This window comes from Pteropus alecto, unplaced genomic scaffold (assembly GCF_000325575.1).
Source record: "Pteropus alecto unplaced genomic scaffold, ASM32557v1 scaffold25, whole genome shotgun sequence".
NCBI classification, from domain to species: domain Eukaryota; kingdom Metazoa; phylum Chordata; class Mammalia; order Chiroptera; family Pteropodidae; genus Pteropus; species Pteropus alecto.
Window position 1 is genome coordinate 8,795,277 of NW_006441955.1, and position 23,006 is coordinate 8,818,282.

Here is a 23,006-nt window from a genome sequence, read left to right on the forward strand (position 1 = left end):
TATCCATTTCTGCTTGGGAGTCAAATGCAGATTTGGGTGTGTGCTCAGGGAGAGCAGGGAAAGGCACTCTTCACCCCTGACACATACTGGTTGGCATAGTTTCATCTTTAAGCTGTAATTTTAAACCAGCTGCAGATAATCCACCGACTGAACAATTACCCATGTAAAATACTTAGGTTGCTATGGGATTTGACAAGAACTACAAAGCCCACCTCCCAACTTCTCCCCAGATACTTCCTCCTCCACTAAAATGATGCATATGAGAAAGAGAGGGATACAGTACATTCTAGAAATTGTAAAATCATGCTATAAACCTTTAGGCTGAGAAGATTTGTGGTTGTTGATTTGATTTGATAAAACTGGAAGAGAAAAAGGAAGGAAGGAAAGAGAAGGGAAGGGAAGGGAAAAAAAGGGAGGGAGGGAGGACAAGACAGGAAGATGGAAAAGGCACAGTTTTGGAATAAAAGGATCTAAAAACATTTCCCAAAAGGAAATGTTTTAAATTATAAGAGAAAGCACTTGTTTTGTTTTCACAGACTCAAAATAGTTCACTACAGGGACATTTTTGCCTCCACTGCAAAGGAACTATTGAAGACTTTAAAAACTAAAGGTAGTAAGTATTTAAGATGAGCTTCCTCAAAAAGCAAGCACATGGGGCATGAAGGACAAGTTGACAATGCCCTAGAGGTACTCTCAGTCTTTAAAGGACTCCACAGTAACAGACGTGGAGCAGAACAATTGAAAGTATAATGAAGTGTGTGGTTTTTTTTAATAGAGACTGGCGCTCAAGAAGCCTGAGAAAGACACACATGCCCGGGAAAGGCAGACGGAGGGAAGCAGCAAACTTAAATTGAGCCCACATCGAATGGTCTTCATTTAATTTTTTTAAAGAGGGCAATGTTAGTCCAGTATTCAACCCTCTTCCTCTCAAACATGTTGATTTACAGCTACTCAAACAACAGATCAAGACTGTTCGTTCTCTCACTGACACACGTGGAGCCACCAAATATATACAGAATAATATTTGACCCTACTCCTATGAACCCACATACAGAGCAAAGACAAAATATATAGCGCTATCAAATTAACCAAGTGATCAGATCAGCGTTTCTTTCCCTTAATCTTGCTTTCTATGAGAGATCCTTTTATATCAACTTAACTAGTACTGTATGTATTATGTTCGTTCCATAAAATACAATGAAACATATGTTGATGATAGGATGTGAGAAGAGAGGGACAGAAGTATAGCACTTGGCAAGAGGAGAAGAGGAATCTGAAATTTTATCAGTACTGGTGTCCTAGTGGTATTTTGCAGAGCAATGAATATCTGCCCTACATTCTAAAGTATAAATATTATTTGAATGAGAAGAAATGAATGGGAATGGGCTTAAGAACAATTAATGGCCTAAGGAATTGGGGGTGGGGGTGGGGGGGAGGAAGCGACCAGGAAGTAAAAATCACCACACGGGCCATAGTCGGACATTTCTCCCATTACCCCTTTTTTACAAATAAAAGTTATAATTTCCATGTATAATGGTCCTTGCTTAAATGAAAGTGCTTCTGGTATTTCACTATATTATCATCATAATGTATTTGAGGATTTTAAGTCAACAAGGTGATGTAGAAAGAACATCGATACAGGTACAATGAGACCTGGGTCTCTATTCCAACTCAGCTTGATGATTTGGACACATCTTTCATTTCTCTAGACCTGTGGCTCCTCATTTGAAAGTGGTAATAACATTCAGTGACCTGAGATATGCCTGGAAAGTCAAACTAAACTGTAGCTACCAGCCAAAATTTGTCCCTCAGGCAGACAGATGACTATGACCTGCCTGAAATGCTAGGCCAGTGTGTCTGGAGTCAGATCTGGCACCCAGGCCCCGGCTCATGTTACTAATGCTAGACAGGGTGCCTAAGCAGGAGAGGTCTGTGCCATCCTGTGCACAGCCCTTCACTCTTCACGAGAAAGATAGAGATGTCATTCAAAGACTTCGCCATTTGCACAAGGTGACTGGCTGCTACTTGAATTGATCACCGCCCCTCCCCACTAGCCTCATTCATCACTTCTGCACACCCACTAGCCCACTGGGACAAAGGACATCCCCTTCACTGTCAGTCTATGAAGGAAGGCAGTGAGCAGGTCAAAAGTGATGCTAAGTTACCCACAGCCTTTTCCTTGAGGTGTTCTGGGTATCAAAGGAGAGCTTGTAAAACACCTAGTGCTTGATAAGCACTCAATAAGCACCAGTTTTCTCCTCCACTCTTAACCCCCACCATCCAGAATAAGAAATACAGGTGGAATACGATAAAAACTAAAATAGAATTAGGAAATATAATTTTTTAAAGGTAGCATCTACAATAGCAACTAAAAAATATAAAGCACCTGGAAACAAATCTAACAAAAGAGTGCATACCTTTATAAATAAAATTACAATCTGTATTAAAAGACATTAAAAAAGAACTAAATAAATAGAGAGAGGTATTTATGGGTAAAAAGATTCAATATCATAATGATGTTTGTTTTCCTGAATTAATCTTTAAACTCAATGTAATGCTAATCAAATCTGAAGAGCATTTTTGTGCAATGTCAAAAAATTATTTTCAAGTATATATGGAAGATAAAAGGCCAAGGCATTTCTGAAGAAGGACACTGTAGGAGAATTGTCCTGCCAAATACCAAGGCTTATTATAAAACCGTAATAGTAAATGAGTGTGGTTTGGGCAAAAGAATGGATAAAATATATGCCTAAAAACTGATCCTAAGTGCCAAGATGATTTTTCCCCCCATATGGAAGAAAATTAGAATAAATTCATACCTCACACCACACACAAACACACTCCACCTGGTGTACGGAACCTAAATCTGAAAAGCAAAACAATAAAGCTTTTAGAAGATGAAAAAGGAGAATATCTTTATGATATCAAGATTTAAAAGAGGCTTTTTTTAAACAAGACATAAAAAGTACTAACCATAAAAGAAAAGATTGATACATTCAACTACATTAAAATTTAGAAGTTAGAGCGCAGAAGGTTGGCAAGAATCCAACTTCTGTGTGGTCTATAAATCTATTCAGCTTCCCAGAGGAATAAATTACAGTAACCTTTTTGCATTTATTGGAGCTATGTTCTAACAATACACACCATAGCTCAGATTCAGTGTATGGTTGGCCCATCTTTGACTTCATTCACAATTGGATTATTGGCATTTCTGGCTTAAGAGTATATTTGAATGGCTGTGTTTTATATTTAGAACTTTTGTGAGCATGCATATAATGCTGCTCAGAATAATGTGTCCCACAATTCAAGACTAGCACTACCACATGCCATCATCATAGTATATGGGCAGCACTGGGCAATCACAAGGGGATGGCACTGTATGATTTCTCTTCCTTACCTTCTGTGCAATGTTTGCATTGTTTATGATTATTCACACTGAAAGTTGAATCTCAGTCTGCTATCTGCTGGGATTTTACTACTACTCTGAAAACTAATCTGTACAGGTGAAATCAAAGGCAGAAAACCACAGGGTGGATTCTCAATCACGATCAACTTGAAATCCTGCAGGAAAAACTAATCAATCTACTATCTACCATGTAACCATAATTTAGTACAAAAAGCCTCCCCCAGTGATCCTGTAAGGCTCCTGCTTTCTTCTCTCATTCTTTCTACCACACATCCCTCAACAGTATTCTAATGTTCACTCTACATGTTGACATGTACACAGTAATATATGAGAGGCAAGGATAGTAAAAAAGGAAAATGTCACCCAGACATGACATATGTTTTAGATGACGTGAGCTTTTACAAGAGGATGTCCCTCGCAAACAACAAGAGAGATGCTTGTGTTGGCATGATAGTGCCCAACTGTGACATTCTGCTACTGACAGTGAGTTACTTCTCAGAGACCCTGTGGATAGAACCCTTATAAACCTTCAAAGTATTTAGTGTCCAGGTGCTGAGCAATTAATTAGCATTGTAATTTATAAATTTCCTTTTCAATTGAAAGCATTTATATATATCATTTTTCGATAGCTCTACTGAATCAACTATTTTGATAGGATAGATTTAAATAAGCAGTTATTGTTAATGATTCCAAAAGATGTCGAGAAAACATTCGAGAAGACTTTCACTGGATGACTGTATTATTCGTTTCCAAATTGATTACAAAATAAAGAACTACAACAAAAAATATGTTTTCGAGATTGCTGAATTTCAATATTGTCAATGGAAAACAATTAACCTCAATCATTTTATCCACAGGAATTTAATGAACCATATGAGACTGTACACACATAATTCAATTTAATCCAGCAGAAACTTATTGAGCATCTACTATGTTCCAGGCACTGTTGTTAAAAGGAGAAGCCACACTCTCTTCCTCTAAAGAGCTTATAAATGCCTTTATTGAACAGAATACTATTTTTTTCTTCTTTTTTCTGTAGTGATGTTAGAAACTGAATGGGAATTCAATGGAATTCTTTTTAAGTTTGTTCTTCTGAAAACTGTATTCAAAATGGAATGACAAACACTAAATTTAGGATTAGTGGTTACCTCTAGCAGGAGGGAAAGATACATGGTCAGGAAGAGGTTACTAAAAGACCTTCAATTGTATGGCTTTATTTCTCAAGCTGAGTACAGAGTTGTTTGTTTGTTTGTTTTTTTACTGTATTGTTATTCATATTTTTCATATATCTTCAATATACTACACTATGTTTCAAATCACACACATTACTTTCATGATAAAATTAATTGCTCTTCCTGAAAAACATAAGAGATTACCTATATTTTCCCTAATCTAGCACATAAGACACTGAGGGGGCTCCTTGAAATCAAAGGTTCTATGGTAAATAAGTTTGTAAAATTCTTACTGAGGTGAATGAGTTTCTTTATTGCAGGACTTCTCTGAAGCTTTACTATGTCAGTAAATACCATGTCTCACTAAGAGTAGGATATATAACTTAGTACTTTCCAAACATTTTTGACCATAGAACGTTTTTCTCTCCAATGCTCTTTCTTTTGAAATACACGTAACCATCTTGGGGGACCCTAGAATTCCCAGGAACATAGTTTGGAAAATGCTCTATAAGATAATCCATTTCAGCCACATATTCTATGTTACAGCCACACCCAACTATGCCCATCCCCAAATCCATAATGAACCTTCACACCCACTTGTCCTTGCCCATGGAGTTCTCTCACTCTGGACAGCCTTCGGCTCCTAAGAAACTCCTGGTTAACCTTCAGCTTCCAGTTGAAATGCAACCTCTTCTGTAAAGACTTCCCCATTTTCTTCCTCTCCGGGTAGAATAAATTATTCCTCTGGAAGCTTCCAGTGCTATATAGATATTTTCTATATCTCATCTCACATTGCAGCAGTTACTTATGCATGAGGCCAGGAGCTTGGACGGCAGAAATTGCACTTTTGCATCTTGGCACTGTTCACAATGCTAGTACAGAGCCAGACATAAAGTAGGTGCTCAGTAAATATGTGTCGAATGGACACAGAAGTGGTGTCTATGTACAAACCGGAGTTGGCTTCCTCAGTTTCCTAGATACTTTCAATATATATCCATAAACTTTCATTCAGTCTTTATTGTCAATTGTGACACTAACAAGAAAACAGACAGAAAGACAAACATAGTAGATGCTCAATAAGTTTCTGCTGGATTAAATTTTTTTAAAAAAAACAAGAAACAAGGAGAGACAAAGAGAAAAGGAAGGCTTAACTGATGGACAGTAAACCAATAAATCATGAATCCCGTCAAGAAACAGAGAGACTGACCAATAGAGTCAGAAATTGGTATGAAGCTCAGAGCCAACATGCAGGGTTGGCGATTTTGCAAGGCTCTCTGTAGGCAGTCAACACAGTTGACTTGGATTTACTCTGAACTTACCACATCAGAGAGGGCCCTCCTCTCATTTTTATCCCCTAAGCTAAACAACCCATTTTCACCACTATGAAACTTTTATCATTTTAGCTGTGAGTTCTTCTATTCAGCAGAATTTTATTTGTTTTCTTTTCTCTTTATGAGAATCCCCCACTGGCATTGTAGATTGGTTGTATGTCAGGTTCAAATAAAATAAAATAATAATAATAAAAGCAAGGTGGCAATTTCTTGCCAATAGAATATGCTGCATATTTTATGAAACAGAAGCCAGAGGAGTTTTGTGATTCCTGAACCAAAACCTTTCTACATTTGAGGACTAAATGGAAGAAATACACAGAGAGCATCTCACAGAAAAAGAAACCTGATCATTTGCTCTCCAACCTAAGGGAAGTATTCAAGTGATTCATTGGCTTAATGTTTGTTTGTTTGTTTTCTTAACATGGGTTCATATCCTGATACACATTTCATAGACTGAGTTCAGTGCTAGTTTTCATGGATATAAATGTACTACCAGAGTAGGGGTTTTCTTTTCCTACTAGACATTCTTTTTTTTTTTCATTACGGAATATTTGGTTGGCTCCTGCCCTTAACCTGGCAATACCTCCTCACCTCCAAGATTTATTTTTGTTTTCAAATCACTTCCCTGTCCTAGTACAAGAGACAATCTGGTCCAAAGGAAGGAGCACTGGACAAAGAGTCCAAAAACTCTGGATTCTGATAATGCCTCTCAGCTATAAAGTTACGCATCTCCCCAAGCCTGGTTTGCTTTCCAATTTGTAAATTGGAAGAGTTGACTAATCTACTTCTAGAATTCAATCGATCAAACAGTCATTTTATTTTCCTAAAAATAATTGCTGAAAAGTGCGATGGCATGGAGATTTTATCATTGTGTATGCTTCACAATGCCTGTCAAAAACAGGAAAAAATGTTCAAGGAAATATTTCCAGCAAGCTAAACAAAACAAAACCTTTGTCTGAAATGTTGAAATATATCTTTTCTCCTCAACCTTCTGGTTAGTGCCAAAAACAAACAAACAAACAAACGAACCACAAACAAAGAAACACACACCCAGATACTTAAATCTCAAGATATTAATGGCAAACAGAAAACTTCTTATTATCAAGGCAGGAAATTTTTATCTCATTTGAAGGGTAGCATTAATAGCTAAGTAACATTACATGCTAGGTACTATTCTAAGCAATTTGTGTTAAATCCTATAATCCTCACAACAATCTTATGTGGCAAGTACCGTTATTTTGTTACAAAGAAAACTGAAGCACAGAGAGGTTAAATAAATTGGTCAAGACCACAGAGCTGGCAGGGCTGGGGGAGCTAAGGTTTGAGCCCAGGCAGTCTAGCACCCAAGCCCAGACTTCTTATCACCTGTTATATCATATTTTGATTTTAAGAATCTATGCTTACCACAGTTGGTAATAGACAAGAGCAGTAATGCAATCTCTTTATACTTGATTAATGCATATTTTAACAGTAGACAGATGTGAATCAACACTGACCAATACCTGTCACAAAGTCACAAGTGTTCAAAGCATCTACCATCTACCATCAGCCCAATGCCCTGTTGGCAACAGAGGAACGCCCATTTTGTGTTGTTAGCACATGAAATAAAGAACAATCTGTACTTTGCACCTACAGGAAGTCTAACTATTCCATTATTTCCCATTACATTTTACAACTTTCCTGGGAGATAACTGAGATCACCTTCCCACTCAGAGGCAGCATAACACAATGGTTAGAACAGACCCTGGAACCAGAATGCTTGTATAAAATCCTAGTTCTATACCTTACTTGCTGTGTGATCTTGGGTCAGTTACCAACTTTCTCTGTACCCCAGTTTCCTCTCGATTACTAAAAGTTACCATTCTCCTGAAATCCTGCTCCATGCCAAAGCACCCAAAAGATATTTTTCCCCATAAAACTGCTCAAAGACCCACAAGGTAGATAATACTGTTCTTGTTTTGCAAACAATGAAACTGGGGTTCTGAGAGTGATTTACCCCAATCACTTAACTAGTGAACATTCTTTGTCACAGTAAGCCCTGAATAACATCCAAAGTTCCTCACAACAGCCTTCAATTTATGCAATTTTTTAAAGTGCCATCTAAAAGACATAAACTGTGATTTTCTTGCTTTGTTAGCTTTATTAGCTTGAGGAGAATTAAATCCCAGCAAAAACAAAATGTTTGACTTCAGTGAATTATCAAAATGAAATGCTGCCTCAATTAGATTCTTCATCTGCCTGCAGGGTGGCTCCAGGCATCTGAAATCTACCAAATGCTATGTTTAAGATGGGTACTATCAGGTACCAAGCCAAACACCCACCCATTTAAGAAAAATTACTTTGGAGGGCAAAAACGGGTAAAGAAGCATATTCCTCTCTGGCTTTGGGAGAAAATGAACAATAAGTGATACCATCTCTTCCTGGCAGCCTTACACAATGGTATGCCATGTAAATGAAACATACTGTGAAACAGCTTGAGAGATGAGCTTCATCAACAATAAGTAATTTTTATTCAGATTTTATTGTTGAATACAATGAACATGATTAAATGTTTCAGATATGCCTATTCAGACCTTAAGCAAACCACCAAAAAAAAAAAAAAAAAAACCCCACTAAAAATCATTTTCTAAATCTGCTTTGGGAAGAGCTTTAATTGCCAACTTGATGTGTAGAAATGAATTCCCACTTGATAGCGGCACAGTTCCCAAGAAGATAGTAACAACACGTTTGCACTTCCCACCTCGGCCTCTTCTCTCATCCCTGCCGATCCTCTCAGCGTTGCCAAATAGTTACAATTCCAGTCTTTCAAATCATCTCATTTTGAACTTCCTAAACCTTTAAGAGGGCCTCTGAGTACGGAAAAGAACAATAGCGCTTCAAAAGCCATGTCTGCGAGTTCTTCAATACTCTATTTGAATGCTAGGGTTTCAATCAAGGACATCAGCAATTTCTGATTGCTTAGAAGTTGACTTTTATACAGCTTTGATTAGGTCGCCCTTCGCAATAGGAAATCAAGAAAAATCTTTGATTCTTTTCAGATTCCAGAACTGTCACCAAGCCTTGTCAGGATACAAAGTGAAAGAGGGTGAGGGGCGCAGAGCATTCCTACTCCAGCCAACCTCTCCTCTCCCCGCCCCCACTACCCCGCACATTTATTTTCAAGCCTGTTCAATTCAGGGTTTCATCCAGAATCACTTATCGTTGAGATAATAAAAACAATAGATGCTAATTCAGGAGGTGGGAATGGTTTATAATGTTATGGATTTCCCGAAGACCTATAATTGGCACATAAATGTACAAATGTGAACCGGATAATTAGGGGGTCTGAACGTAAGCTACCTTTATATGATTACTTGAAAACATGTTAAGTGTTATGAAGTGTCAGCGGAACCCCCACAAAGCCTTTATTAAAAAACATCAACATTTTGAAAGTGCATTGAAAGGGGCCAGCAGGAGGGGAGCAGAAAAGAGGGACAAGCGACAGAAGATCCTCGCTCAGGTCCCAGCGACTCGCTAGAAGCTGCTTTTTAGTATCCATCTCGGAGGGCCCTCCTGCCGGCCCAGCTCTGGGGCAGCAAAAGGCGCCTTCGCTTCCGCAGGCTTTCCACTGGCCCCTCTTTATAAGGAGATAAGCCCAGGCGTGAGCCGGCATCCCAACGCACCCGCAGGCACCAACCCACGCGGGCACGCACCCCACCCTCGCCGACACACGCACGAGCGCCCAGATGCCCGCGCCGCGGCGCTCTCCGCTCCGCCCGCCACCGCCGAGCATCCAGCGAGAGCCAGACCGCTATTGCCAAGCGCCCCCGGGCTCCCCACCCCCACCCCATTCCTTTAGACTCTCCCAGCCCCAGCGGAAGTGCCCAGGCAGACCCCCAACAATGAGAACTTGTGTGATGCAGTTGGGGGTGGAGTGGAGTTTACAGGGAGTGAAACGTAGTCTGGCGGGGCCGGAGGGTGGGGGTAGCTACGCAGGAGCTAAGTAGCATCAGGCTCGTTTAGCGGCTTGCCTTGGAACCCCCTACCCCCAGTCCCGTCCACCGGCACCGCCACCAAGAAAAAATTGGGGGGGGGGCTCTTTAAAAAGTGCAGAGAAAAGACACGCCGTCGCACCAAGGGTCACAGTACTACTCCGCGGGACGAGGGCAGCGGGGGAAGGACAGTCCCGACTACAGCAACCATCGTTTCGAAATTTACTTTGTACACTCATCCAACAGCCCCTTTCCGACGCCGCGACACAAACTCCCACCATCGCTGACTCCAGGTTTTCTTGGCAGCTGAGTCTTCCTTTTAGGGCTTCTTTATGAGCCAAACCACAGGGATTTTTAAAGTTTCCCCAGTAGGGAAAAAGAGAGAGAGAATAAGAAAAAAACAAAAACAAAAACAACCTGCGCTCTGTCCCTGAGGTAGAGCGTCGAGTCTAGAGAAGAGAAATGAGGGGCTGGCTGGGGAGGCGACCTATGGGGTGGGAGTGGAATGGAGGTGGGAGAGGCAGAGAACCGAGTCGAAGGAAGACCGGGGAAGGGCTGGGGTCGGAGGAGACTCTGAATGGCGTCTGCGAAAGGGTAGGGGTTATTGGGATAAATACGGTTTTTCCACAGATCGGGGCAGAACCTCAGCGCGGCAGAGGAGTAAGGGAGTAAAGAAGTGAAAAGCGGGTTCGGGGCGAGTAAGGAAGAGGGTCCGGCTCGGGGACGCCGCTAGCGAGTCAGGGAGAAGGGTTCGGAAGCACAGGGTAGCTTTTGGAGCGGGAGAAGGAAAGTCCGTGGATGCGTAGAGGCGGGAGCGTAGAAGGAAAGAGGGTGCAAGCAGTCCCGGAGAGAGACGAGTATTTGGGGTGAGCAGGTCTGGAGGGAGGACCAAGCGTGGTCAGATGTAGGGAGACTGGGGGTTGCAGGGGAGACCCAGAAGGAAGGAGCACCGGTCGCCCCTCTTTCCCCCAGCAAGTGGAGGAAGCAGAAGGAAAACTGCAGTCGCAGACCCTGCGGCACCCTTAGCCAAACTCCTGAGAGGGGCGCCCCAGGAGTCCTCCTCCGCGCCCAGGGGCCCCAGGTGTCCGGACGCCGTGTCCCCATTAGGGCACCTGCCGCTGCCGAACTCCTGCCCCTGCCGCGCCTCACCTCGGCTCGCCGCAAGCACGCCGCGGCCGCAGCCGCCCGGGAAGCGGCTCCCCATGCCCGGCGGGCGGCGGCACTCAGGCGCGCTCTCCAGCCCGGGGAAGCCCCGGCGAGCGCGGAGCTGGGTCCATCCTCCCGAGAGCCACAGACCCCGCGTCAGAGCAGGGGGAGGAGACCTCCCCGCGTGCAGACCCGCCTCCTCCCGCAGCCCCCGCCTCGCCCGCCCCACGCCCGCCGGGTCCCGGTTGGCGCCACTCACCTGATGACTCCCCGGCCGCCGCCTCCTGGCCGCCCGCCGCGCGTCCCTCGCCCCGGCCTCGCGGCTCCTGCTCCCGCTCCCACCCGGGCACTCTTTGCGCCGCCCGAGCGCGCTCCGAGAGCTTAGCGGAGCCGCGGTGGCGACGAAGAGGAGGAAGAGCGAGCCAGCGAGCGAGCGGGGGCGCCGCGGTTCGTAGTCGCTCCTCTGGAGCCCTTGCGCTCACTCCCCATCCCGGCATGGAGGGGGAGAGCCAAGCAGAGAGCACGGGGTCCCCGCCCCGGCTGCGCCGGCGGGGAGGGGGTGAGGGAGAGAAGTGAGAAAAACTACCAGACTCGGATTTCACAAAGTACCCAGTGTTTTCGTCACTATCACTAGCAGCAGCAGCCCTCGCCTGGCATCCCTCATTTTTCTCTAGGGCCTATTCTCCTATCTAAGCTTCTAAACATACGCGCACCCAAATATAAAGAGTTCCAGCGGGCGAAAACTGGAAACTCAAGTTCCGCAAAGATATGTTGCCCCCACGCCCCTTGGCAGGAGGGGGGCGCTAGCTCCCAGCCGCCAAACCTGGTTTGGCAGTTCTGGTTTACACTGAAGCTTCCTAGGCAAAGTTGGGCGGAAGGGAGGGTTGCATCTGTCACGTTTTCATCAATCCAAGGGAGGGGCTCGGGCCCCTGAGGGTATGCAGGCCCCAGTTCAACGCCCAGCTCTCCCCCTTCCTACTTACTCTCCATACTCCCATTCATAGAATGCCTGCGAGAGGAGAAGCCTCAGAACAGGGCTCAGGAGAAGGCCCCAGGGCTGGTCCTAGTTTACAAAAATCCAATAAACGGCAGAAAATTTTGTGTCGGGCTGGAAATTTTTCTATCCTGAGACTGGATTCAACTCCAGTAAATGCCTGTTGTGGTATACTCGCCTCCAGAGGCCCAAATGCCAGGTGTGGGAAGAAAAATCAAATCAAGTGCTGCCCCGTTGGATCAGGGCCTGAGAAAGGAAGAGACAGGCAACAGTTCCTTTAAAAGTTTATTTTTATGCTTTTTAGGGGCCACGCGGCCTGCCCTCCAGCTGTGTAATAATAAAGCTAATGTGGCGGATTGGATTTGAGTTTGGTTTTTTTCCCTCATAGCTTCTGTCATTCACCCATGAAAATTTAATGAAGCATTTAGGGTTATTACCTCCAGAGTCAATGGGCTAAAAATATTTAGCCTAATGCACTCCTTGTGGAGCCAATAGGTCCATGGCTGGTACATACTAAGTCATCGAGAGATCCTCCCTTTTCTCCACAAAATTCACGACCCATTAAACTTATTCCGTAATAACAGCTTTTGTACAAATGGAGGCCGCTGCAAAAGGAGGCTGTCATGTACCTCCTGAAAAGATAGCAATTTACACAGAGACAAGAAAAATGTGTGAGGTCATTGGCAGGATGCAATCTTGGGAGAATAGTTGATCAGAGGAAACTCCCAACAAGGTGGGAGGGAGGTGCCCCCCCTGATATTACTCTATTTACTCCTGGGCATGACCAGAAAATCTAATGGTGGGGATGGGAAAACTGGCTCAAGTCTTTCCAACTTTTTCAAAGTTCTGGAGAGTGCCAAGAGTTGCTACCAAACATTTAGGATTCGTTTAGTAAGAAGTTCAGACTCGCCAGGCAACTCTGTGAAGATTAATGAAACACTTTAGTTTTCTCATCTATAAAGGCAGACCTCGGGGAATTTGAACTAACACACACACTCTCTCTCTCTCTCTCTCTCTCTCTCTCTCTCTCTCTCTCTCTCTCACACACACACACACACATATACACACACACACACACACACACACACATATACATATATACACATACACACATACACACACACACACGCAAGACACAGACAAATCAAGAAGACTTGGTTGAAATAAGAGGAATGAGTATAGAAAACTATTATACTCTTCAAGGGGCTGAGGCAAATGTCAAACCTTAGGTGATCAGACATAGGTCTAACTTTTCACTAACTCTACCAAAATAAAAATATTCTTAAATTTCTCAGTGCTTTAGAGGATAGCCAGGGAACATCAAACACATTTACATATATTTTAAGACCCTGCATATAAGAGTTGTTGCCTTCACCCCACTGTTGCCTTCACCCCACTTCTACTTTGTGTTTCCAGTTGACATGATTACAGACATTGAAGGGTATGTGAGACACTGAGTTGGAAGAGTAATAGAAATGGAAGAGACTCATGTAAAACTATTCAGCGCTGGATGTGGTCCACCATGAAAACCCAGCAAATTCTCATTAAATCCATCAAGGGCAACAAAAAAGCTGCTGCTGTTCCCAACTCCAGGCTGGAAGAAAGCATAATATGTAATTCTTTTTTTTTTTTTAAGGCAAGGCAACCCTTGGTTGACCTCACAGATTGCAAGGACCTTGTCAAGGTACGATTCCTTATTATTTTATTTTTTACACCTACAGCACCTGGTCTTCCTAGGTGGTCTCCCATCCAAGTACTAACAAGGCCCGACTCTGATTAGCTTCACAAGATCAGATGGGAGGGCTTGTTCAGGGTAGCACAGTGGTAGACCATGATATATAGATTCTAATTACACACAGCTGCCCAAGGACCTAACAGTCTTACGGATTAAGCCAAACCAAATTTTAAAGTACTATTTTAACTTGTTAAATATGTCAAGAAACTACTCATCTAAAATTTAAGGTGTTTTTTTTTTCTTCTCATTTAAATAACAATGCCATTTGTATTAAGTCGGGCATAAGGAAAAAAATCAATATACATTCTTTTGTGATCTACTCTGAAAAATAACAAAGTAATAAGAACAGCAAAGATGTATATATTGCTTATTATGTTCCAGGAACCCTTCTGGGTGCTTTCCATACCTTACCTCATTTAATCTTCACAATAGCCCAGTGAGAAGGTACTCTTATTGGTACATACTGGGTAGAAGAATATAGATTGAAATCTGATAGGCCTGAGTCATCTTTGACAAATTACTTACCTCTCTGAACTTCAAAATTCTCAATTCTACAATAATGATACCTGCTTCATGAGACACCTGCTTCATAAAATTGCTGTGAGCCTTAAATTAGATAATGCGTTGGACACAGTGGGAACAGAATAGGTCACACCATAAATATTGGTTCTCTTTCCAGAATAATTCCAATATAGTTCATTTTAAATCAACAACATTCTGTATATCAGGCACTGTACTATGTATTAGAAATAATGATTGATAAATCAGAAATAGAGCCCGCCTTTGAGAAGCTCAGTCAATTGAGTAAAGAACATGGACATGAGTAGCATGCAGAAAGGCAAAGGGGTTTTATTGAACTTCACATAATTTATCCCTATGCACATGATTCTCAAGATACTCAGAGGGCCAGCCTATTTAAGTGCTGTCTGAAGCTGATCCGTGCTTGAAAGCAAAACCAAATGTCAGAAATCATAAATCCAACTAGCAATAACTCCTCTTCCAAAGAAAGAAATGCAAAGTAGTCCATTTTGTGTATTCTATATTATTTAAAATTCTGTTTATTCCTACGATTATTTCAAATATACCTCTCACTGGATGGAGAATAATAAAATGAATTTGTGCTGTCAGCTCTGAGAGTTTCAAACACAAATTATTACATAGCCATCATTTATTGAATAGTTTGCAGTGCTTGCATATGCCAGGAATATGCTAATGTATCTATACACATAAAGTTCTCAAATTAATAAAATTTTCAATAATGTTCAGTAGGAAAATTTCTACCAAGCTTTTTAGAGACATCACGTGTTCAAAGTAAACTAACATAGAATGCACAAAATTTCAAAGGTTTGTACAAATAATAGGTCTCTCACAGTCCCTTTCACTCGAATTCATATTCAAACTCAGATTGTTTTCGCTTATTCAAAAAATGTTTACTGATTGCTTCCTCTATACTAGACACAGTGTTGGGCATTAGAAGGAAAAATAAATAAAAATTTTAAAACACTTATTCTCAAACAAATCATACCCATTTGAAGGAAACACATCATTACATTGCATTGCGATAAATGCTTTGATATTGCTAAGTACAGGATGCTAGGGGTATATCAAAGAGGGTTTTTAACCCAATGTAAGATGTTAAGAAGACTTCATAAAGGAAGTGATAGCATCTTGAAAGATAACGAGTAACGAGATGAAACAGGGAAGGGTATTTCTGGCAAAGAAAAGAGAATGTATGAAGGCATAAAAAAGATTCTTCTCCTGGGGGGTGGCTGTAGTTGACTCTAGGAAAACAACATAAATGAATTGAAAAGGTCCTGGTTTTCCATGTTCAGGACTTTGGAATTTATTGTGAAAGTAAAGGGGTCCACTTAAAAAAAAAAAGCAGAAAAATATATGTTTCATATGGCGGGGGGAGGGGCAGGGAACCTTAAACCTTACATTATCCACATTTCAGGTACTTTTCTTGTATGCCCAAGAAACAAGTAAAATATCCAATTGCTATTTCTCTTCTGAGGTCAGAAAAGCAACAAAAAAAGTTCCGTGTGGCTTCATCAAAACAGAAGATCCTTTCTTTTACAATACCGGCCTTGCTTGATTCCAGGGAAAGGTTGTATGGCACTATCAGTAAACTTGACTCTGGTTTACAGTCGCTATAAATAGCACTCATTTTTCCAAGGAGGGGGAAGAGGAGAGTAGCAACACTGCAATTGCATTTATGCCACCAATCTGCTCTTTTTAGCTAAATGCACAGTAGAAACAAAGTGGAGCTCTAAAGTGATTGTCAACGGGCTCTTAAGTCCCAATACAAACCCCCAATTTTTTTCACTCATAAAGTGGAGCTTAAGGTAATGTTAGTACTTGAAAATAAGAGTAGACTAAAAGCCATCAGAAAATGACTGAGTTTCTGATGCCCAGAAAGTATCAGGGGCAGAGAAGAATCAGAAGAACCATATATTTTGTGACTACTATGTTAAAGATATGACAGATATTTCTTGTTTGCCTCTCTGGTTGCCATTCCTCCTTCTGTAAACGATGCCCAGCTTTCTTTGGGGAACCAGTCACCCATAAAATAATATTTTTTCTATTTAATTTTGGTAGAGCTGACAATACCCCCAGCTCCAGAATGGACAGTGCAACAAATTTCTTGGCCATAATTCAAGGATGGGCAAATGGGTAGCCTGTGTACTTTTGAGAAGGCAACTGAGAAAAATGCTTTCTCTTTACTACTGGACTGGAAACTGGAAAGATATTAAGCCTATATCTGCAGGAGCCCATTCCATAAGAAAAATCCTGCAGAGCATAAAACTAACAGAGAAGAAAACAAGACTAAGAGATAGAAAAATAGAGATTTATGAGGGTGTTGTGAAAGGGCTTTAGTTTAGCCATGCTTGAAGTCAACTACCATTCCCCACCCGGATTTTTCAGTTATATCAGCCAAAATATTCCCTCTATTACTTATTACTTAAGTTTTCCCCCCACTTTTGACTAAAAAACATTCTAATATTCCAAGTATTGCATTATAAACTTTCTTTAGTTAGCCAACTTACTACTTAAGGAACCCCCAGAGCTATTTGTATATATTTATACTTAGCCTTGTTCTAAGAGGAACACAAACTCACAATTTACAGGATAGAAATAAACTCAGAGGGTTAAATATTTTACTCAAAGTTGCACAGTCAGACAGATGGTTGCAAAATTTTAAATGTTATTAACAATAGCTACGACACAAAGAAAGGAATAGAATGAACGAAAGTTATGCAAGGTTTCCACACCAAAACCTGCAAAATGTTGATGAAAACAAAGAAGGCCCAAATAAATGGAGAGGCATACTATGTTCACAGTTTGGAAAACTCAATACTGATAAGATGTCACTTTTCCCCCAAATTGAACTATACATTTAACACAATCCTAATAAAAATTTCTTTTTCAAAAAACTAACAAACTCTAAAATGTATATGGGAAGGCAAAGATGGAACAGAAGAGAGAATCCAGAAATAGACCAACACATGTACAGTCAATTGACTTGTTTTATATTTATACAAAGGTGCCAATGCCATTTATTTAGAAAAGAAAAGACTTTAAAGCCTGATATTGAAACAACTGGATGAACATATAGGGAAAAAATTAACCTCAACCCTTTCCCCACACCATATACAGAAGAAAATATAATTCCTAAAATGCTAAAGGTTCTAAAGAAGAACCTTTGAGAGTATCTTCACAATTGGAGATATGCACAGATTTCTTAGAGAGGACAAAAAAAAAAAATCATTGAACATAAAAGAAAAAAATGATAAGTTGGACTTCTTCAAAACTTAAAATGTGTGCTGATCAAAAGACAGCAATAAGAAAATTAATAGTAAACCACACACCTGGAGGAAATGTTCACAATACATAGATCTGACAAAGGACTTGAATCCAGAAAATAGAAAAGACTCCTACTAATTAGTAATAAAAAAATAAACAACCTAATTGAAATGGACAGAACACTTGAACAGATGCTTTACAAAAGAAGATATATAAATGGCCAATAGGCACATGAAAAGGTGTTCAACATCACAAGAATATGAAAATAAAACCATAATTAGATATTACTTCACACCTAGTAAAATGGCTAAAATTTGAAAGTTTGACAACATTAAATATTGGTGACAATGTAGAGCTCTTACACATTGCTGCTGAAAGTGTAAAATGGTATTATCATTTTGGAAAATTGCCTGGCACTTTCTTTTCAAGTTAAACATATATCTACCCTATGAACAATTGTAGGTATTCCACTTGTAAGTACTTACGCAAGAGAAATAGAACATGCACACACACACACATGCACACACACTAGAAAGTTTATAGCACCTTTATTCATAATAGGTCAAACTGAAAACAAATATCTTTCCAAAGCAGAACAAATAAACAAATGGTAGAATATCATATGGTAGAATACTACTAAGCAAGAAACAAAACACTACTGATATGTGCAGCAACATGGATGACTTTTAAAAACATATTGAAAGACACAGACTGATCAAACGACTCTTAAGATCTATGCATTTCAATAGATGTCTTATTTTACCTTAATTTAAAATTTTTGTTTAAAAAGCAGGCACAGATAAAGTAGAGCAGCTGATCGGTCCCCACAAACTTTATGAGTACCACTTTATTATGGCCCAACACGGATATCTGTGCCAATATTGCATGTCCTGAATAAAATGCTATACCATCAATATAAAAAGAGTACTCTATGTTTTGTATGGCACTGCCACAGCAATAAATGTATTAAAAAAGTACCCTTTAAAGAACATTAATGCAAGAATGGTTCAACGAAAATGGAGCACCTGCCAGAAAATGAAAGTACCATCCAGTCACGACATGGTTGTTATCAGGTCAAGGATTTCCTGACATAGGAGTTAAACAAATATATGTTGGATCATGGCTTAGAAGAAATGAGATAGAGAAACTCAAGCTTCAGATGGTGGAAGTGAATGGGAGAAAGGTGTCTTGAGCAATCAGACCCTTATGTTCTTCCAAACCACAATATTCTGTGATGCATCGAAGAGCTCTTATCCAAAAGCTCTGAAACCGGTCACATTTCAAATGCTTCCCCAAAAGCCAATAAGAGGCTACAACTCTATACCAAATGGTCCAGTGTGGTTTAATTTGTATGAAAACCACATAAGGAAAAAGTTGCCACTCCTTCCTGGAAATATACTACTGATGCAAATAACACTTTATAAAATATTTTTTTTAAATAAAAAGAATGTAATTGCTCATTGAATTGTAATATGAATGCAAATTAACTTACTGTAATTATACTGTGCAATTTTCTACTTTAAAAACTTAGAAAATGGAAGAGACCTGATAAGTAATTTGAACTATAATTCTTCATTGTGTTCCTTCATTATGCAGTGGTTACCATAAGCAATTTGCTCTGCTCTGTTTTAATGTAAAATGTTTTTAGTTCATACTGTTGCATTGGCAGAACTCAAATGTGACTGTTCAATATATACAGATACTTGCTTTTCCCCTGAAAAGTGTACTGTAGAAATTACCAGATAAAATTCATATAGCACAAGAGAATTTGTGAAGGATTCTGAACATATTTTCATTTGAGAACCTTTAGCACATTAAGTGTCTCTCTAGCCTATGCCCCCAACAATGTTTTAAATTATCAGGTAATTCCAAAACAAATAGGAGTCAGATGATAAGCATTCATGCTTTAATGACAAGACTTTGGCACAGAAGTAAAGAAAATAGGTTCTAGCCACAGCTCTGCCACTAATTAATTGTGTGACCTTCCCTATTCTAACCAACATTTCCCTCATATGTAAATTAAAAGGTTGGGCTAGATGATTTCCAGCTTCTGTCCAGCCTTTACAGGCTAAGATTATTCTGTAGTCACTCTTTGCTTTGTATTGTTTAAGAAACATAAGTGACAATAAATGAATTTCTTATTTAGAATTAATGACAGTATGAATGAACTGCGTTCATTCTTTAGTTCAGCCATTCATTGCTAAAAAGTGTCTAACACAAAGATCATCTGTGACGATACAAATATTTTTAAAAAAATAGTAATTATCCATTTTCGTGCTAATAATAATTTGCATGTGTAGTTCCCTTAGTATGGATACTGTTAATGGCAGGGTGAATATACAGAGAGCTGGAGAGCCCATTGAGAATCAGCACAGTGCAGTGGGAAGAGAGTGAGTAAGGCTTAGAATCACGAGACTTTGCTTTGGTATTTCCTGTGGCTAATGACTATACTAGACCTCAGCCATGTCATCTCTTAGAATGCCCTCGGCTACTTCCCTGGACGTTTTGAGGATTTAACACATAATGAATGGAAAGGCGTTTGGTCACCAATATTTGCAAATATCTCCTTTAATTTTCTGAAAAACCATATGAAGTAGTTCCTACTATTATCTCTAGTTTTCCAGAAAAAAAAAAAGAATAAGAAGAAGGAGGATGTGGGGTGAGGGGGAGAAAAAGAAGCTAATAGAAATTAAACGACTGGGTTAGGGTCACAAACCATGACACCGTCTGTCCTGTCTATCCAGAGAGAATAGTGACATCCCTTCAGCTTTTGGATTTCCATGATAACATATACAGCATAGGTAAATTTTTTTCTCTCAACATATATGATCTTCTCAGAGAAAGTTTCATCTTTGCCCAACTAAGAGTACTATCAACTTCCATTCCTCAGCTATAAAGTCAGTAAAAATACCTATATTTCATTAAAAGATACTCTTTAGTTTCTCCTTTTGCATTTATCCCAGCTACACCCACCCCATTTCTTCCTTTCTAAAAACTCCAATTCCCATTTGGAGAAGTATGCGATTTCTCAGAAGCTGACTCTATTCTCAGCTCTGCGTTGAAGCACATGACCTAAGTGAAGCCAGTCAATGTGCTCCATCCTTTTGACCAGAGTGGTTAAATCAGGGGTTGGCAGAGAACGTAACCTTGTCCAATCGGACTTCTGCTGAATATAGTGAGACAAAAATAACCTGTAGCCCAGGTGGCAATAGCTGGGGTTCTAAAGGTAACAGGCCTGATGATAAACCTGGATCCAAGGAGGTCAAAGCCAAGACATCAAAAGAAATCAGTCTGTCATATCACTGAGTCACTGGGTAAAGCCATACAGCATTACCATAATAATGAGTCAATAATATCCTTTTTACTGTATAAGCCAGAATTATTTGTTATTTTCTATCAAAACCATGCCGTCAATTGGGTAAAGAGGTTTTAAATACAAATGAAGCAATGAATGAGAAATTATAAAAAAAAAGCTACACAATCGTAAATTTTGATAATGGTGATTACGACAATGACAATGATGATGAAAGTAAAGGAGAAGATGAGTACCCTTCAACAATTATGGTGCTAGAATTTCAGTGATTTAAAAAATAGTTCATTTCTCTTTGTTTCCCCAGTTCATCTCACAATCTTATTCTAGCAGCACACTCATATATACCTCTGGTCAAATCATAGCCAATGACAGATCTTTTCCTGACCACACCTTCTACATGTTTATTTCCATTCCTTTGTTCATGCTATTTCCTCCTCCACGATTACCCTTCCCCATTCCTATTTATTGAAATCCTTCCCAAACTGCAGGATCTAGTTTAAATGAAGTCCTTCTCCCTTCATTCTCTCTTTTGCTTCCTTTATATGTTGTGTCTATTTACAATCTTGATCTCTGCCATGTGTTAGACTCATTTTTCACATGTCTGGATCCTCCAAAGAGATTGTAATCTCTTAGAGTAGATGCTAAGCTCTTTATAAACAGCAGAGAGAAAGAGACATATGCAACTTCTGTCACAGCACTAATATCAAGGATGATTCAGCTGATGTGGTCGTAATTCCACCATTGAACAGTCATCAATCAAAATCATGAGGAGCACCTTATGAAGAGATGAAAACTCATTGGAAATGTCGAGACCACAATCTAACTGGGAGTTGTGAAGAAAGATAGGAAAATGGGTTACAAAAAAAAAAAGAAGTGGGGAGAGAAGGACAGGAGGGAGGGAGGGAGAGAAGGAAAGAAATTAGAGAGGAGTAAGGTTTGGGTAATGTTGTCAAAGGATGCTAAGGCAAAATTCTCCACAGCTCTTATCTGCCTTCCTGTTCTTAGGGAGATATGACACCATCAGAGTGTCCCATTACCATTGCTGTTCTCCAAGAGATATCTCCAGTCTAATTAGAAGTATAGAGTCTTTCCTTTTTGTGCCCCAAATTGTATGTTTATAAATAAAGAATAAAACATGAATAGTAATTAGAGCGTACAATTTTAAATGATAACTTTATTTCTATTTTTTCTTGCAAAGACTTAAAAACGTATGTATTTAGAGATAATATAAGCCCTCTTTGAAAGCTATTTACTTAAGGTAATTGATTGGGAGGAAAATCAACACATGAAAGTCAGAACAGAGACACAAGAGATGTGTGTGACATCTCCACCCCAAGTGGCACAGAATGCCATTCACTTATGATGCCATTTATTTATGATCCCAGACAGGAGATCACAGAGGACAAAGAATCACATGGAACTAGAAATATGTCAGCTCATCATACCTGGTCTTGTAGGTCTGATAGTTATACAAGGCCAAGGGCATGTTTTCATGCAGGAGACTCTGAAATACCCACATGTGTATAAAGTCATCATCAACTTGAACCTTAATGAAGCAGTTAGTCCCCATCTAGCTCCTGAACTCCACAGCCTTAAAAATAAAATGCTTCTAGTTTGCCCTCTTCTCCAGCTGGGACTTCTCCTGGCCAGTGATGGCCTAGGTCTTGGCCATGACACATCCTGGCAGCACTCACAGTGGAGCAGCGGTCTCTGGGTGTGGCTCCCTTCATTTCTAATCTTAGTTCTGACTCTACGTACGTGTGAACTTGGGTGAATTCTTTAATTCTCAGCTGCACTAATCTCTCCTTTATAATGGGGGTAATAATAGCTTCCTCTAGTGTGTATTTTAATTATTAAATAAAATAACTTTTGTAAATTTTTGTCATAGTACTTAAAGTATGGTAAGTAATAATAATAAATCAGTGGCTGTCAGTAGAAATCATTAATTTGGACATGGATATCTCTTTTTGGTTCATTCAGTTATCTCTAGAAAAGTGATTCTAGGAATAAGCCCTGGTCTTCCAGTATATAGCCATGAAGGGCTGTGGCAACAACCCTGTAATTCCCTGTATTCAAATCATGATGTGAGTCACATTAGATAAGCATTAAGTCATTGGTACATATTTTATTATTT

General features: G+C 40.1%; 1 protein-coding gene across 2 annotated transcripts in view; it reads right to left on the reverse strand.

The window, feature by feature from the left end:
- The window catches only part of DAB1 (DAB1, reelin adaptor protein), a 375,105-nt gene extending 363,584 nt beyond the window's left edge, over positions 1-11,521 (reverse strand). The window contains exon 1 of one of the 2 annotated variants that reach the window (XM_006919251.3): positions 11,286-11,521. The gene's annotated coding sequence lies outside the window, so the exon portion shown is untranslated. Of the gene's footprint in view, positions 1-11,029; positions 11,186-11,285 lie in introns of those variants that run through there. The other variant, XM_025052052.1, reaches the window with a different exon arrangement.
- Between the last annotated feature and the right edge of the window lie 11,485 nt (positions 11,522-23,006).